A 17,690-nucleotide genomic window follows, 5' to 3' on the forward strand; every position below is an offset into this window, starting at 1 on the left:
CTGTGTTTTGTCTTTCATTTCATCATGAAGACTATGATGTTGCTCTATTATGCTTATACCTGAGTACTTATTCTACGGCAAGTAGTTCTTCGCTTAGGAATTTCCTCACCCTGAAATTCCTTAGTGAAGAATTCATAAAAATTGCCTATTCACCCCCCCCCCCCGCTAGTCGACCTAACGCACTTTAAATTGGTATCAGAGCAAGGTACTCCCTTGTTCTGTGTGATTTTGGTTTAACCACCTGGAGTTTTAGTTATGTCAATTGCAGGTATGATCAAGGTCTCGGCTAGGTGTCCTACCTTTGATGGGACAGACTACCCCCACTAGAAGAAGAAGATGTGCATGCATCTTGAGGCAATTGATAACGATCTCTGGTATGTTGTGCAAAATGGTATTCCCTCAGACACTCCGTTTGTGAATGCTGCTGACGTGAAGATATTCAAGCAACTCGATTCTCAAGCGAAGAATATCATATGTGGCCATCTGAGAAAAGGACAGTATGACAGAGTGAGTGCTTTGGAAACTGCCAAGCTGATTTGGGACAGGCTGTCCAAGGTCAACGAAGGAGTCTCAACTCAACATGACTCCCAAGTTGATGTTCTTCACAATCTCTTCAACCGCTTCAAGAGACTCGATAACGAAAATGTTCAGCAAACCTTCGATCGCCTCACTGACATCTCAGCTTCAAGCTCTTGGTGCCACTCACATCACCGACCATGAGGTGGTGAAGAAATTGCTGAGATCTCTTGATACCTTGTTCGATACCCTCGCACTGATGATTCAAGAGCGAGGTGATTACAAGTCACTAGATCCCGCTGGTATCCTCAAGAGGCTAAACACTCATGAGTTCCAGCTTGCTGAGAAGAAAGATCTCTATGGACCAAGCTATGGAAGATCACGTGCTCTGAAGGCCAAGGCAGTGTGTGAGTCTGAAGCTGAAGACTCTGGTAGCAGCCTTGGTGATCCTAAAGAACTGAGCCAGGAGCTAGCTATGCTCGTGAAGAAATTCCAGAAGTTCTCTCGTCGTGGTCGCTTTGGAAAGTCTTCAAGAAATGATGATTCCTCATCTCGTGACTACAAGAAGAGAACTTGCCAAAAATGCAAGAAACCTGGTCATTACATGTCTAATTGTCCTCTGTGGGCAAAGGAATCAAAGAAGAAGAAGCGCAAAGATGATGCTCTGACGACTCGAAGAAGAAGAATAAATCTTCAAAGTCTTCATCAAAATCTTCAAAATCTTCATCTCACAAGAAGAGCAGTTCCAAGAAGGCCCGGGCATTCATTGGCAAGGAAATGGACTCTGAAGCTGAATCTGAGGATAATGTGGAAGAGGAGGAATCTGAGGAATCAGACTCTGGTGTGGCGAGCTTAGCCCTCGCTACTGCTTACGTCAGCAAGTCCATCTTCAACACAGAACAAAATGGCCTCCCCAAATCTATTGACAAAAGCGTCGATGACTATGCTCCCACCTACTGCTTCATGGCAAAATATGCCAAGGTACTCAAACATTCCACCTCTGACTCTAGTGAGGATGAATCTGATGACAATCTTAAGCCTAGCTATTCCAAACTTGCTAGAATTGCTGTTAAACAACAAAAGGCTTTACAAAAGATTCAAACTCAACTAGACAGAAGCGATGACCTGTTGGGTGAGGAATTGAATCGAACCAAGTCTCTGACCGATAATCATCAGAGACTTCAGACTAAGTTTGACAACCTTCAAAATCATCATAACACTCTCTTAACTAATCATGAGAAACTTTCTTATGAATTTCTTCAGAGAAAGCAAGATCTTGAGAAGTTAAGAGTGAGGTATGAAGATCTTCAGAAGGAAAACGATTCATTGCTTGCTCAACAGATCAGTTCCGCTCAGGAAGAATTTATTCCACCATGTTTGAAATGCATTGAACGTGAATCTGCTAATTCATCACCTGAATGTTCAAATGCTTCTACTGCTGTAAATTCTTCAACTGTCTCTGTGGTCACAATTTCCTCATCTGAGGATACCACAAGTATCACTGACGATGATGCAGGTCTGAAGGAATTGTATGTAACAGACATTTACAAAAGCCTCAAAGGGCATCAAACTCTATGTGATGTGCTTAAAAAGCAGATCTTGAACAGGAACCCTAGAAAGAGGGTATTGCCTTTGAGAGGAAACTCAATGCTGATGGAACCTACTAGAAACCTGAGCAGTACCCCAAAACCTCATGGGTTGCTGCAAAAGGACCTGATGTAGATCCATGCACTTTATCTGGCTTTACCTGTGATTCTTCATATTCCTCTGATGAGTCATTTGACTCCAACTATAAACTGTTTAAGAATCAGGATGGTGAAGTATTTTCTCGATATGTTGGAACTAACTGCGGGAACGGTCCCCCTATGAAGAAAATCTGGGTTCCAAGAAGATGCCTTGAAAATCTTCAGGTGAATGTCATCATGACACCACCCGTGAAGAATAGGAACCCCAGATCAAATTCTTCATATGGATCAAGATCTTCATATGGATCAAGATCTTCATATGGATCAAGATCTTCATATGGATCCAAGTCCTCATAAGGACCAAATTCTTCATATGGATCAAATTCCTCATGTGGATCAAAATCCTCATATGAACATCATCGTGCTAACACTTTTGTTTCACAGGGAAAGTCGAAAGGCTATGAATATGAGCATTATTCTTCAAATCATTATGTTGATAAGTCCTCGAAGAATTTCTCTGCTTATTCATATGCTTACCCTAACCACTCTTCTGTGAAACGAACTGCACTGGATTCTATGCCATCATTTTCTTATGGAGCTCGCAGAGTGATGAACTCTTTGCCACCCCTCCAGATGTGGGTGGTGAAGAAAAATAACCAATCTCTTATGCAGGGTTAGGTCTCCAAACGAACTTAATCATCTGAAGAAATTGCTGGAGACCTGAATGTGCTTGAATGGACGCAAGCTAATCATGAAGAAATGAATTACTCATTTCTCACGTCCTCACATTACTATTGCTATATCTATTACTGCTGATGAAATTGATATCATATTCTTCCCTGATGAAGTATATGGGTTCATAAGTTGCACTAATTCATCTGCAGGATGAACAACCCAAAGCTACTGAGTGGGTCCTCGATAGTGGATGTACAAATCACATGACTAGTGACAGGAACCTGTTGATCGACACTGATTTGTCACCATCTCATCTGAAGCATATCACCTACACTGACAAAGGAAAAAAAGCAAGGTATTGGGTCTAGGTAAGGTTGCGATCTCAAAGGATAGACACATGGACAAAGTCATGCTTGTCGAGTCCTTAGGATTGAACCTCATGCCTGTCTTAATGCTTTGTGATCTTGATATGGTTGTTGTCTTTGGCTAATTTCGTTGCCTTGTGCTAATGGAATCTAACAACCCCAAAGTCTTCGAAGGCTTTAGGAATGGAGACTTGTATATTGTTGATTTCTCTACAGGACCACAACCTGCCACATGTCTACTTGCGAAAGCTTCAGAATGATGGCTATGGCATCGACGACTTGGTCATGCTGGGATGAGGAACTTGCATACACTCGCGAAGAAGAAGCATGTCATTAGCATCGAGGGTGTCAAATTCCTCAAAGATCATCTTTGTGGGGCTTGTGAGGCTAGAAAGATCGCCAGATCCAAGCATTCCTCGATGACTATCATGACCACTTATCGTCCCTTTGAATTACTTCATATGGATCTCTTTGGCCCTACTCATTATTCCACTTTCGCTAGCTCTGCATCTTTATATGGCTTTGTCATAGTTGATGACTATTCTCGTTACACATGGGTACATATGATCACTTACAAAAATGAAGTGCTGGAAGTCTTCAGACGATTTTCCTCAAGGGCTTCCACAAACTTCGGTGTGAAGAGCAAGCATATAAGGAGTGATAATTGAAGTGAGTTCAAGAACACTGGACTTGATGAATATCTTGATATACTTGGTATTACTCACGAGTTATCTGCTCCTTATACTCCTCAGCAGAATGGCGTAGTGGAGCGCAAGAACCAAACTCTTGTTGAGATGGCTGGCACTATGCTTGATGAATACAAGACGCCTCAGCGCTTCTGGCCTGAAGCCGTCAATACCGGGTGCCACATCATCAACAGGGTATATCTTCACAAATTCTTCAAAAAAACCTCATATGAACTCCTCACTAACAAGAAACGCAATGTGAGTTATTTCAAAGTCTTCGGTGCTAAATGTTGGATTAGAGATCCTGACCATCAGTCTAAGTTTGCACCGAAAGCACATGAGGGTTTTATGCTTGGTTACGGAACGGACTCGCACATCCATAGAGTCTTCAACCTAAATCATCACAAGGTAGTTGAAACTGTAGATGTGCGGTTCGATGAAACTAATGGCTCACAAAGAGAGCACCTACCTCCCGTGCTAGATGAAATGTCACCTAAGGAATCCATCAAGTTCAAAGCTACTGAGGATATCATCCCTACCAAAGAATCTGCTGAAGAAGTCATTCCAGATCATGAAGAAAATCATAATGGTGCTACTGAAGAAACTGGTCCTGAAGAAATTGCTTGACCAAAGCAAAATCTTCAACCCGCACATCCTCGCATAGCAAACAAAGTGCAAATCAAGAAGATCATCAATGACATCCAAGCACCAGGTCCTCTCACACGCTCAAAAGCTTCACATTTATCTAACTTTTGTGGGCATTTTGTGTTTGTCTCTATCTCAGAGCCCACCAAAGTTGATGAATCATTCATGGGATCTGAGTGGATTCAAGCCATGCAAGATGAATTGCATCAATTCAAGCTCAACAACATGTGGGAGCTTGTCAAGCGACCAGACCCACGCAAGCACAATATCATCGGTACCAAATGGATGTACCACAACAAACAAGAGAAAAATGGCCTCGTGGTGAGGAATAAGGCTCGTCTTGTAGCTCAAGGCTACACACAGGTTGAAGGAATTGATTTCGATGAAACTTTTGCACCTGTTGCTAGACTTGAGGCTATTCACATATTTCTTGCTTATGCTAACCATCATAATATCATCTTACATCAAATGGATGTGAAAAGTGCATTCCTCAATGGTAAGGTTGAGGAAGAAGTATATGTTGCTCAACCACCAGGTTTTCAGGATCCAAAATTCCCAGATCACGTCTACAGACTCAACAAGGCCCTATATGGCCTCAAGCAAGCACCTCGGGCGTGGTATGACACACGGAAGGAATTCCTCATGAAGAATGGCTTCAAACCCGGTTCACTTGACCCAACTCTTTTCACCAAAGCATATGATGATGAATTATTTGTGTGCCAAATATATGTTGATGACATTATTTTTGGCTTTACTAACCAACGTTACAGTGATGAATTTGCCTATATGATGAGTGAAGAATATCAAATTTTTATCATGGGAGAATTGAAATTCTTTTTAGGTCTTCATATTCGTCAACAATACAATGGCATATTCATATCTCAGGAGAAATACCTCAAGGATTTATTGAGGAAATTTGGAATGCAAGACTGCAAAGGCGTCAAAATTCCTATGCCCACAAATGGCCATCTATGCACTGATGAAAATGGTAAAGACTTCGATCAAAAGGTATACCGCTCCATGATTGGCTCTTTATTGTACCTGTGTGCATCTAGGCCGGATATAATGCTTTTGCATGTGTGCCCGATATCAAGCTACACCGAAGGAATCACACCATAAGGTTCTGAAGCATATTCTTCGATATCTAGCTCACACACCAACACTTGGATTATGGTATCCCAAGGGCTCTTCCTTTGATCTCATTGTATATTCATACTCTGACTATGCTGGTAATCATGTGGACCGCAAGTAAACGTCACGCACATGTCATTTCCTCAGACGATCCTTGGTATGTTAGTCCTCGAAGAAACAGAACTACGTATCACTCTCTACTTTTGAAGTTGAATACATTCCTGCTGGATCTTGCTGTGCTCAATTACTGTGGATGAAGCAAACACTCAAGGACTAGGGCATCGATGTGAAGAATGTGTCTCTCTACTGCAATAATGAGAGTGCCATCAAGATTACTCATAACCCAGTTCAGCACTCGAAGACAAAGCACATCCATATTCGTCATCATTTTCTTCGTGACCATGTGTTGAAGGGCGACATCTCCATCAACCACGCATGTACTGAAGACCAGTTGGCCGATATCTTCACCAAGCCCTTGGATGAGAAGAGATTTAGCAAGTTGCAGTGTGACCTAAATATCCTAGAATCTTCGAATGTTCTTTGAAAAGGACACACATCCTAACAATTATGCTGACTTGATGACTTAGATGTGCAACACACGAAGTAACGTTTTTCTTCAATCAATGAAGACTAACCCTCTAAGTGTGAAGAAATTGATTCTCAGAACCCTATGACAATTGTACGCGGTGTCTGATATCAGCTTTCTTATACGGTGGGTTACGCCCCCAACCAAAGTTGAAAATCTTCAATTTGAGATTTTCCTCATTTTTGAAATTCCTCAGTTTTTCAAATTCTTCAACTTTGCATTGTCTTCACTCTTTCTGTCATTGTTCTTCACTGACTATATATATACTTGAGTTTTTATGGCATCTACATCATTCACTTATTGCTATTTCTTCAAGTCACTACATCCTACTGGGATCCTCGAGAGGCTAAACACTCATGAGTTCCAGCTTGCTGAGAAGACGATCTCTATGGACCAAGCTACGGAAGATCACGTGCTCTGAAGGCCAAGGCAGTGTGTGAGTCTGAAGCTGAAGACTCTGGTAGCAGCCTTGGTGATCCTAAAGAACTGAGCCAGGAGCTAGCTATGCTCGTGAAGAAATTCCAGAAGTTCTCTCGTCGTGGTCGCTTTGGAAAGTCTTCAAGAAATGATGATTCCTCATCTCGTGACTACAAGAAGAGAACTTGCCAAAAATGCAAGAAACCTGGTCATTACATGTCTAATTGTCCTCTGTGGGCAAAGGAATCAAAGAAGAAGAAGCGCAAAGATGATGCTCTGACGACTCGAAGAAGAAGAATAAATCTTCAAAGTCTTCATCAAAATCTTCAAAATCTTCATCTCACAAGAAGAGCAGTTCCAAGAAGGCCCGGGCATTCATTGGCAAGGAAATGGACTCTGAAGCTGAATCTGAGGATAATGTGGAAGAGGAGGAATCTGAGGAATCAGACTCTGGTGTGGCGAGCTTAGCCCTCGCTACTGCTTACGTCAGCAAGTCCATCTTCAACACAGAACAAAATGGCCTCCCCAAATCTATTGACAAAAGCGTCGATGACTATGCTCCCACCTACTGCTTCATGGCAAAATATGCCAAGGTACTCAAACATTCCACCTCTGACTCTAGTGAGGATGAATCTGATGACAATCTTAAGCCTAGCTATTCCAAACTTGCTAGAATTGCTGTTAAACAACAAAAGGCTTTACAAAAGATTCAAACTCAACTAGACAGAAGCGATGACCTGTTGGGTGAGGAATTGAATCGAACCAAGTCTCTGACCGATAATCATCAGAGACTTCAGACTAAGTTTGACAACCTTCAAAATCATCATAACACTCTCTTAACTAATCATGAGAAACTTTCTTATGAATTTCTTCAGAGAAAGCAAGATCTTGAGAAGTTAAGAGTGAGGTATGAAGATCTTCAGAAGGAAAACGATTCATTGCTTGCTCAACAGATCAGTTCCGCTCAGGAAGAATTTATTCCACCATGTTTGAAATGCATTGAACGTGAATCTGCTAATTCATCACCTGAATGTTCAAATGCTTCTACTGCTGTAAATTCTTCAACTGTCTCTGTGGTCACAATTTCCTCATCTGAGGATACCACAAGTATCATTGACGATGATGCAGGTCTGAAGGAATTGTATGTAACAGACATTTACAAAAGCCTCAAAGGGCATCAAACTCTATGTGATGTGCTTAAAAAGCAGATCTTGAACAGGAACCCTAGAAAGAGGGTATTGCCTTTGAGAGGAAACTCAATGCTGATGGAACCTACTAGAAACCTGAGCAGTACCCCAAAACCTCATGGGTTGCTGCAAAAGGACCTGATGTAGATCCATGCACTTTATCTGGCTTTACCTGTGATTCTTCATATTCCTCTGATGAGTCATTTGACTCCAACTATAAACTGTTTAAGAATCAGGATGGTGAAGTATTTTCTCGATATGTTGGAACTAACTGCGGGAACGGTCCCCCTATGAAGAAAATCTGGGTTCCAAGAAGATGCCTTGAAAATCTTCAGGTGAATGTCATCATGACACCACCCGTGAAGAATAGGAACCCCAGATCAAATTCTTCATATGGATCAAGATCTTCATATGGATCAAGATCTTCATATGGATCCAAGTCCTCATAAGGACCAAATTCTTCATATGGATCAAATTCCTCATGTGGATCAAAATCCTCATATGAACATCATCGTGCTAACACTTTTGTTTCGCAGGGAAAGTCGAAAGGCTATGAATATGAGCATTATTTTTCAAATCATTATGTTGATAAGTCCTCGAAGAATTTCTCTACTTATTCATATGCTTACCCTAACCACTCTTCTGTGAAACGAACTGCACTGGATTCTATGCCATCATTTTCTTATGGAGCTCGCAGAGTGATGAACTCTTTGCCACCCCTCCAGATGTGGGTGGTGAAGAAAAATAACCAATCTCTTATGCAGGGTTAGGTCTCCAAATGAACTTAATCATCTGAAGAAATTGCTGGAGACCTGAATGTGCTTGAATGGACGCAAGCTAATCATGAAGAAATGAATTACTCATTTCTCACGTCCTCACATTACTATTGCTATATCTATTACTGCTGATGAAATTGATATCATATTCTTCCCTGATGAAGTATATGGGTTCATAAGTTGCACTAATTCATCTGCAGGATGAACAACCCAAAGCTACTGCGTGGGTCCTCGATAGTGGATGTACAAATCACATGACTAGTGACAGGAACTTGTTGATGGACACTGATTTGTCACCATCTCATCTGAAGCATATCACCTACAATGACAAAGGAAAAAAGCAAGGTATTGGGTCTAGGTAAGGTTGCGATCTCAAAGGATAGACACATGGACAAAGTCATGCTTGTCGAGTCCTTAGGATTCAACCTCATGCCTGTCTTAATGCTTTGTGATCTTGATATGGTTGTTGTCTTTGGCTAATTTCGTTGCCTTGTGCTAATGGAATCTAACAACTCCAAAGTCTTCGAAGGCTTTAGGAATGGAGACTTGTATATTGTTGATTTCTCTGCAGGACCACAACCTGCCACATGTCTACTTGCGAAAGCTTCAGAATGCTGGCTATGGCATCGACGACTTGGTCATGATGGGATGAGGAACTTGCATACACTCGCGAAGAAGAAGCATATCATTGGCATCGAGGGTGTCAAATTCCTCAAAGATCATCTTTGTGGGGCTTATAAGGCTGGAAAGATAACCAGATCCAAGCATTCCTCGAAGACTATCATGACCACTTATCGTCCCTTTGAATTACTTCATATGGATCTCTTTGGCCCTACTCATTCTTCCACTTTCGCTAGCTCTGCATCTTTATATGGATTTGTCATAGTTGATGACTATTCTCGTTACACATGGGTACATATGATCACTTACAAAAATGAAGTGCTGGAAGTCTTCAGACGATTTTCCTCAAGGGCTTCCACAAACTTCGGTGTGAAGAGCAAGCATATCAGGAGTGATAATGGAACTGAGTTCAAGAACACTGGACTTGATGAATATCTTGATATACTTGGTATTACTCACGAGTTATCTGCTCCTTATACTCCTCAGCAGAATGGCGTAGTGGAGCACAAGAACCGAACTCTTGTTGAGATAGCTCGCACTATGCTTGATGAATACAAGATGCCTCAGCGCTTTTGGCCTGAAGCCGTCAATATTGCGTGCCACATCATCAACAGGGTATATCTTCACAAATTCTTCAAAAAGACCTCATATGAACTCCTCACTAACAAGAAACCCAATGTGAGTTATTTCAAAGTCTTCGGTGCTAAATGCTGGATTAGAGATCCTAACCATCAGTCTAAGTTTGCACTGAAAGCACATGAGGGTTTTATGCTTGGTTACGGAACGGACTCGCACATCTATAGAGTCTTCAACCTAAATCATCACAAGGTTGTTGAAACTATAGACGTGCGGTTCGATGAAACTAATGGCTCGTAAAGAGAGCACCTATCTCCCGTGCTAGATGAAATGTCACCTAAGGAATCCATCAAGTTCAAAGCTATTGAGGATATCATCCCTACCGAAGAATCTGCTGAAGAAGTCATTCCAGATCGTGAAGAAAATCATACTGGTGCGACTGAAGAAACTGGTCCTGAAGAAATTGCTCAACCAAAGCAAAATCTGCAACCCACACATCCTCGCATAGCAAACGAAGTGCAAATCAAGAAGATCATCAATGACATCCAAGCACCAGGTCCTCTCACGCGCTCAAAAGCTTCACATTTATCTAACTTTTGTGGGCATTTTGCGTTTGTCTCTATCTCAGAGCCCACCAAAGTTGATGAATCATTCATGGAATGTGAGTGGATTCAAGCCATGCAAGATGAATTGCATCAATTCAAGCTCAACAACATGTGGGAGCTTGTCAAGCGACCAGACCCACGCAAGCACAATATCATCGGTACCAAATGGATCTACCACAACAAACAAGAGAAAAATGGCCTCGTGGTGAGGAATAAGGCTCGTCTTGTAGCTCAAGGCTACACACAGGTTGAAGGAATTGATTTCGATGACACTTTTGCACCTGTTGCTAGACTTGAGGCTATTCACATATTGCTTGCTTATGCTAACCATCATAATATCATCTTACATCAAATGGATGTGAAAAGTGCATTCCTCAATGGTAAGGTTGAGGAAGAAGTATATGTTGCTCAACCACCAGGTTTTCAGGATCCAAAATTCCCAGATCACGTCTACAGACTCAACAAGGCCCTCTATGGCCTCAAGCAAGCACCTCGGGCGTGGTATGACACACGGAAGGAATTCCTCATTAAGAATGGCTTCAAACCTGGTTCACTTGAACCAACTCTTTTCACCAAAGCATATGATGATGAATTATTTGTGTGCCAAATATATGTTGATGACATTATTTTTGGCTGTACTAACCAACGTTACAGTGATGAATTTGCCTTTGTGATGAGTGAAGAATATCAAATGTTTATGATGGGAGAATTGAAATTCTTTTTAGGTCTTCAGATTCGTCAACAATACAATGGCATATTCATATCTCAGGAGAAATACCTCAAGGATTTATTGAGGAAATTTGGCATGCAAGACTGCAAAGGCGTCAAAATTCCTATGCCCACAAATGGCCATCTATGCACTGATGAAAATGGTAAAGACTTTGATCAAAAGGTATACCGCTCCATGATCGGCTGTTTATTGTACCTATGTGCATCTAGGCCGGATATAATGCTTAGTGTTTGCATGTGTGCCCGATTTCAAGCTACACCAAAGGAATCACACCATAAGGTTGTGAAGCATATTCTTAGATATCTAGCTCACACACCAACACTTGGATTATGGTATCCCAAGGGCTCTTCCTTTGATCTCATTGGATATTCAGACTCTAACTATGCTGGTGATCGTGTGGACCGCAAGTAAACGTCACGCACATGTCATTTCCTTGGTCGATCCTTGGTATGTTGGTCCTCGAAGAAACAGAAATACGTATCACTCTCTACTGTTTAAGTTGAATACATTCCTGCTGGATCTTGCTGTGCTCAATTACTATGGATGAAGCAAACACTCAAGGACTAGGGAATCAATGTGAAGAATGTGTCACTCTACTGCGACAATGAGAGTGGCATCAAGATTACTCACAACCCAGTTCAGCACTCGAAGACAAAGCACATCCATATTCGTCATCATTTTCTTCGTGACCATGTGTTGAAGGGCGACATCTCCATCGACCACGCAAGTAGTAAAGACCAGCTGGCTGATATCTTCACCAAGCCCTTGGATGAGAAGACATTTAGCAACTTGCAATGTGAGCTAAATATCCTAGAATCTTCGAATGTTCTTTGAAAAGGACACACATCCTAACAATTATGCTGACTTGATGACTTAGATGTGCAACACACGAAGTAACATTTTTCTTCAATCAATGAAGACTAACCCTCTAAGTGTGAAGAAATTGATTCTCAGAACCCTACGACAATTGTACGCGGTGTCTGAAATCAGCTTTCTTATACGGTGGGTTACGCCACCAACCAAAGTTAAAATCTTCAATTTGAGTTCTTGCTCATTTTTGAAATTCCTCAGTTTTTCAAATTCTTCAACTTTGCATTGTCTTCACTCTTTCCGTCGTTGTTCTTCACTGACTATATATATATATATATATATATATATATATATATATATATATACTTGAGTTTTTATGTCCTCTCCATCCTCACTTCACTTTTTACTCCGTTCGACCTCACTTCCTCACTCGAGCTCTCAAAACCCTAGCGCTGCCGCTACTTCCATCATCGCCGGTGAGGAAGAGCTTCACTGCCTCGACCCCGTCATCATTGTACTCGCACCGGACGCGGATTTCGTCACTCCACCCCGCCATAGTTGTCTTCCGTTGCCAATTTAGGGCAAGGAAGATCTGAGCCGACGAACTTCCAAATCTACACCTCCTGTTCGTCGTGTTCTTCGTCAAGGGTAATTAAAAGTTACTTTTACCGCATTTATTCTACTGATGATTTTCATCAAATCCTCAAAAGGTGTTTATTCTTCAACCTCCACACTCTAAACACCTGGGACAAATCTTCAGTTCTTGATCTGTTTCTCTAAGTGATGTTTTTCTTCATGATTCCTCAATTGTGTGAATCTAACAATCCGCACAACTCTGGAACCTAAGTCAAAGAACGCTTAGTGAAATTCTTCAAGACACAACTGGTCAATTTCCACAAACTTGTTCCGTTTTGCAGAAACTTCTGAGAATGCATATGACCTCTCCAAATTCTTTGCACCTATACTTTGTTCACGGGTACACATGTCTGCTGCTGAATCACTAGGTTCTCATCAACTTAACTCATCTACAGCATTCCTCGAAGAAAAGTTGCATACTTCCTCAGAGAATTCTATTGTTAAAATTCCTCAGCTGAAGAAAATGGCAGATGGTAAAAGGCCTCAGAAAGGAGGAAAGAAGCTTGAAGTCAATACTGCTTTTGAAATCCCTGATGACATTTATGCAGGGTACTGCGCGCCTGATGAGGCAACTCATGGCAAAGAAACTAAGAACGAGCGGAAGGTGCACATTCAAAGGCTTGAGCGAAGATGTGCACGGGAGTAGAGAGAGTAAAGATATGTCACTCAAAATATATGAAGATATTCGCTCTCAACCCTCCTTGCTCAAGACCTCCATTGGCACCTGGCCAAAGAGCTAATCCAACAAGCCTTAAACGTGGTGAGTATTACGCAAATGAATGGGCCAGGAAATAGGCCAAGTTGGCAAAGCAGGCCAGAGAAGCAGTGAAGAAATTCAATGAAGATTCTGCTGTTGCCGCTGCTGAGGCCACCACGAGCAAGAAGGCTATGCCCAAGAAGCCTGCTCGAAAACCAATTTCCTCAGCAATTCCCTCACGTCCAAGTTCATTTGTGCCTTCAAGGCAAAATCGTCAAGCTGCCCCAGTTCCTCAGGGTGCACCAGTTCCTCGAGTTTCAAAACCCTCAGCTCCTCCAACAAAGTCCTCAGCACCTGTGCATCTCGCCACATGCCAACGGACCAAAGTCTTCTCTATTGCCTCAGGAGCTTCTGCAAGTTCTTCAGTTCCTCATGAGTCTTCAAAAAGCCCAACTTTGCTGAAGACCAAGGCCACCGTAGGACGAGGCACTAGACCAAGTCCTCACAAGAAACAAGTTGCTTTCCAAGTGCCTTCTGATGATGATGAGGTAGATGATGAATAATTAGCTGAAATCATCAGAAACAAATAGCAAAGGGCCGCTAGAGCCAAAGGAAGTGTTGTGCCCCTTCTATTGGATCCGAAGAAGATCCTAGATTTCAGCGACCTCTGGTATAAGGATCCAAACACTCCTCTACCAGAGCTGGGCCTCGCTCCGGGACATAATCAGATGTTGAAGGTGTTCATAACTAAAGAAAAGTGGAAATATGATCAAGCCAGAGTGGCTAAGAAAGTGTAGTACAAGAAGTAGCGATATCTAAAGGACAATGTCCTCAGCCTATCGCCTAAACAACTCCTTGCTCTGCAAGCTGATATCGAAAATCTCAGCGATGAATTTGATTCTTACAAGGCAGAATGGTTGGGAGCCAAGTTCAGATTCGTCACATTGGCGAAGAAATTCACTTCACGTGTTGCTGGTCCTATGCACATTGAAGTCACTCCAGCTGAAGCATCCGCTCAAGCTACTGAAGGAAATGCCAGCACCACTGATGAAAATCAGGATGCTGATGAAACTTCAAGTACCAGGACTGTTGAAGAAATTCCAGTTGTTGAAGAAACTGCCAGGGCAACCAATAGTGTTGCACCTGAAGAACAAGTCAGGACAACTGAAGAAGCTGAAGTTGTACCTGAAAAAGCTGCTCAAGATAGGCCAACTGCATCAGTTGTGCCTGAAGAAATTGATCCAATTTCCTCTGCTCCGCCTGCACCAACACCAAGCCCAGTTCTTCCTTCTACTCTAGAAGTGAAGAAAACAAAGGTTGTCGAGCGTGTTGCCCTGAAGAAAAGGAAAGCCTCAATTTCCTCAGAATCTTCTGCACCCAAGAAGGGGAAGATTTTGACAAGTTTAATTGACAATCCCATTGATGTTTTTCCTCTCTCAAGCATGCCATCAAAGGACCTTGTTCCTTTTGGTGAAAAATATCAGATTCCTGAAGAATATGTTGAAGAAGATCCCGCTGCTGCTTCCATAGAGCAGATGGATGAAGAAATCGATGTTAATACCCTCACATCAACTCCTCTGGTATCATCGGCAACGCCTCAGTTCATAGCTAAAGAGGCCGGCGTTGAAGAATGGAAGTGGAAGAGGATGTGGACATTGGGAGCACCACACCTGTCATGAATGATGACTTTTGGGAAAGTCAGCACCCCGACTCTTCCCTGTTCACACCACTATAGCAAATTCCTTAGTCCCCAGCACCAACTGAAGTTCAGATGGGCTCTGAAGAAATACACACTGCCCCTTCCACTCATGAAGAGATTCCAACCACTAGTGCTGATGAAAATGTTGCTGAAGAAATGGAGGCCTGGGCTGCTACTGAAGCAGAAGATGATATTCCTCAGCCTGCCGCTCTAGAAGTTGACATTCCAGAAGTTATTCTTCAGATCACTAACACTCCTCAGCCGCAGCCGAAGAATCCATTCTCCAAGACTCCAAAGTTCAAGGATGATGCTTTCTCCAATGAGCATGTATTCTTCACTGAATACAACCCCAATGATTCTTCTCGTTTGTGAAGGAAGAGATTCTGGACTGCCAGCCAAGCCAACTTTTATTCTTCAGTGCTTTTCAACAAGGACAAAGTCTTCAACCATGCTCATAGTCCTCATGTTGATATGGAATCACTGCCTTGCTTCACCCCAGTCCTCGCTGCTATTCATGATGCTGGATTGCTCAATTTCTGCACTAATATCTGTGATTGGAATGAAGAACTCATTCTTCAATTCTATGTGACGCTGCACATCACTAGCAATGCTGAAGATGTGAACTCATGGGTGTTCGTCTAGATGACAAAAAAACTCACTATAAGGCACCGGCCACTTAATTGCTTCGTGCCTTGCCTGTCAGTCCTCCCCCAGAAGGTGCTCGTCTCATCTACTCTGAAATTGAGCTGTCTGATCACTTCATGCAAGTTCTGATGAAGCCATTGAAGCCTGGTCAAACCTCAACGACAAAGTTCCTTGTGAAGTAATTGCAATATGTGCCGAGGACAGTCTATCACATTTTGACCAAGACCTTGAGTCCAATCAAAGGCCACGACTCGAATGATGATAAAGTCGTTCGCGTCATGAAGAATCTGCTTTTACATATCATGCACGGTATTCTCGTGAACTACCATGATTTCTTCATGAGGACTTTGGCGAATGTTGCAATGTCTCCGTTTGAGTTGAAGCCTTATGCGCCCTGGATTATGAGATTCCTCAGATCAAGGTCTTCACTCAACTACAAAGCTGACACACTCAACCATGGCAGCTACTTGCCCCCAATTGAAGTCCTCAAACGGACATTTTCCTCAGCTGATGAGAAGGGCAAGGCCACTGCTATCATTGATGAAGGCAATCATCCATTGGATGGACAGTTTCGCAAAGCTGCTTCTTATTCCACCAATGATGATTCTGCTACTCATGACTCTGTCGGCAATGCTTCAAAGCAAAGTCCTCGGGCTACAGTTCCAAGGGTCATGACTGATCATGAGCTTCTCCTCAGTCTTCATCAAAGGTGGATCGCAATCACAAATGGGTAAAGCGTCAGTTTGGCACTATTCTTCACAACATGACTGCAACTTATAATTCAGTGAAGAAAAACCATTATTACCTCAATGAAGTTTTTGATCGCACCTGGGCTGTTCTGACTCATCTCTATGGTGATGAGGATCTCAAGCAAATGGGTTTCAAGCAGGACTTCAGCTGGGCTAAGCCTCCAACGAAGAAATTCAAGAAGGTTAAATTTCTCCTTTGGTGCCCAGCTCGTATTCCTCATCGTGCGAGACTAACGACAATGAGGATTTTGACGATACTGCGGCAAGCCCTACTACAACAACCGACCCCGACAACGATGGCGCTCCTCCATCGAGTTTGTGAAGAAATTCTTTAGGGGCGTTAGTCCTCATTTTTCATCCCTTTTGGTCATTTGATGACAAAGGGGGAGAAATTTGAGTTAGTCTTCAAGCGGGTCTATCTATATTGGCGTTTTTTTCTTTGATAAGTTGCAACTCTCGCTCTTGTGAAGTGTTTTGTTGAATGAGTTATAAACTTAAGTCTGATGGTGACCTGATACTTTTGCTATGTTTTGTGCATGCTATTTCATCATATATACTATGCACACATGCTAAATTACATCAGTCCCCATATTTCATCATGCATTTCAAATTCTTCATTCGATATGTTAAATGCGTTTATGAATTACAAGATATAGGGGGAGATCTCCATGATTCTACTCTTCAAGTGTGCATTGCTTCAAAAGAAAATTCCTCACTATGCACATCTTCACGGGGAGTTCTTCTATACCTTGCAATCAAATTCCTCAATATTGAGTACTTTCAATTCATATGTTTATCCCCGTTGAAAACTTAACCTATATTGTCATCAATCACCAAAAAGGGGGAGATTGTAAGTGCATCTAGTGCCCCTTAGTGATTTTGGTGTATTGAAGACTTATAAGTTAAGGAACTAATGTGTTTGTGAGTATACACAGGTTCTATAAGTCGATGAGGAGTTTGATATTTACAGTGAAAGTCGACCCCTAAAAATGAATGTCTTCGGCTGAAGACTTTGGTTCTCCTAAAGACTTTGAAAATGAAGAAATTGGTGTGACCTTGAAGACTTGGATATTCATGCGAGGATTATGAAGCGCGAAGACTTTTGTTTTCATAGTTTCATTTTCTTCTTCTTGAGTCATAGGAAACACCGTATTGTTAAAGGGGGTCGAGGTAATACTAAGGAAACTGATTTCCATGTGATGCTCATCTCAAAACCCTACACCTACCCAATCCTATGAGTGAAGCCATTGGAA

The sequence above is a fragment of the Triticum dicoccoides genome, chromosome 3B (assembly GCF_002162155.2).
Source record: "Triticum dicoccoides isolate Atlit2015 ecotype Zavitan chromosome 3B, WEW_v2.0, whole genome shotgun sequence".
NCBI lineage: Eukaryota > Viridiplantae > Streptophyta > Magnoliopsida > Poales > Poaceae > Triticum > Triticum dicoccoides.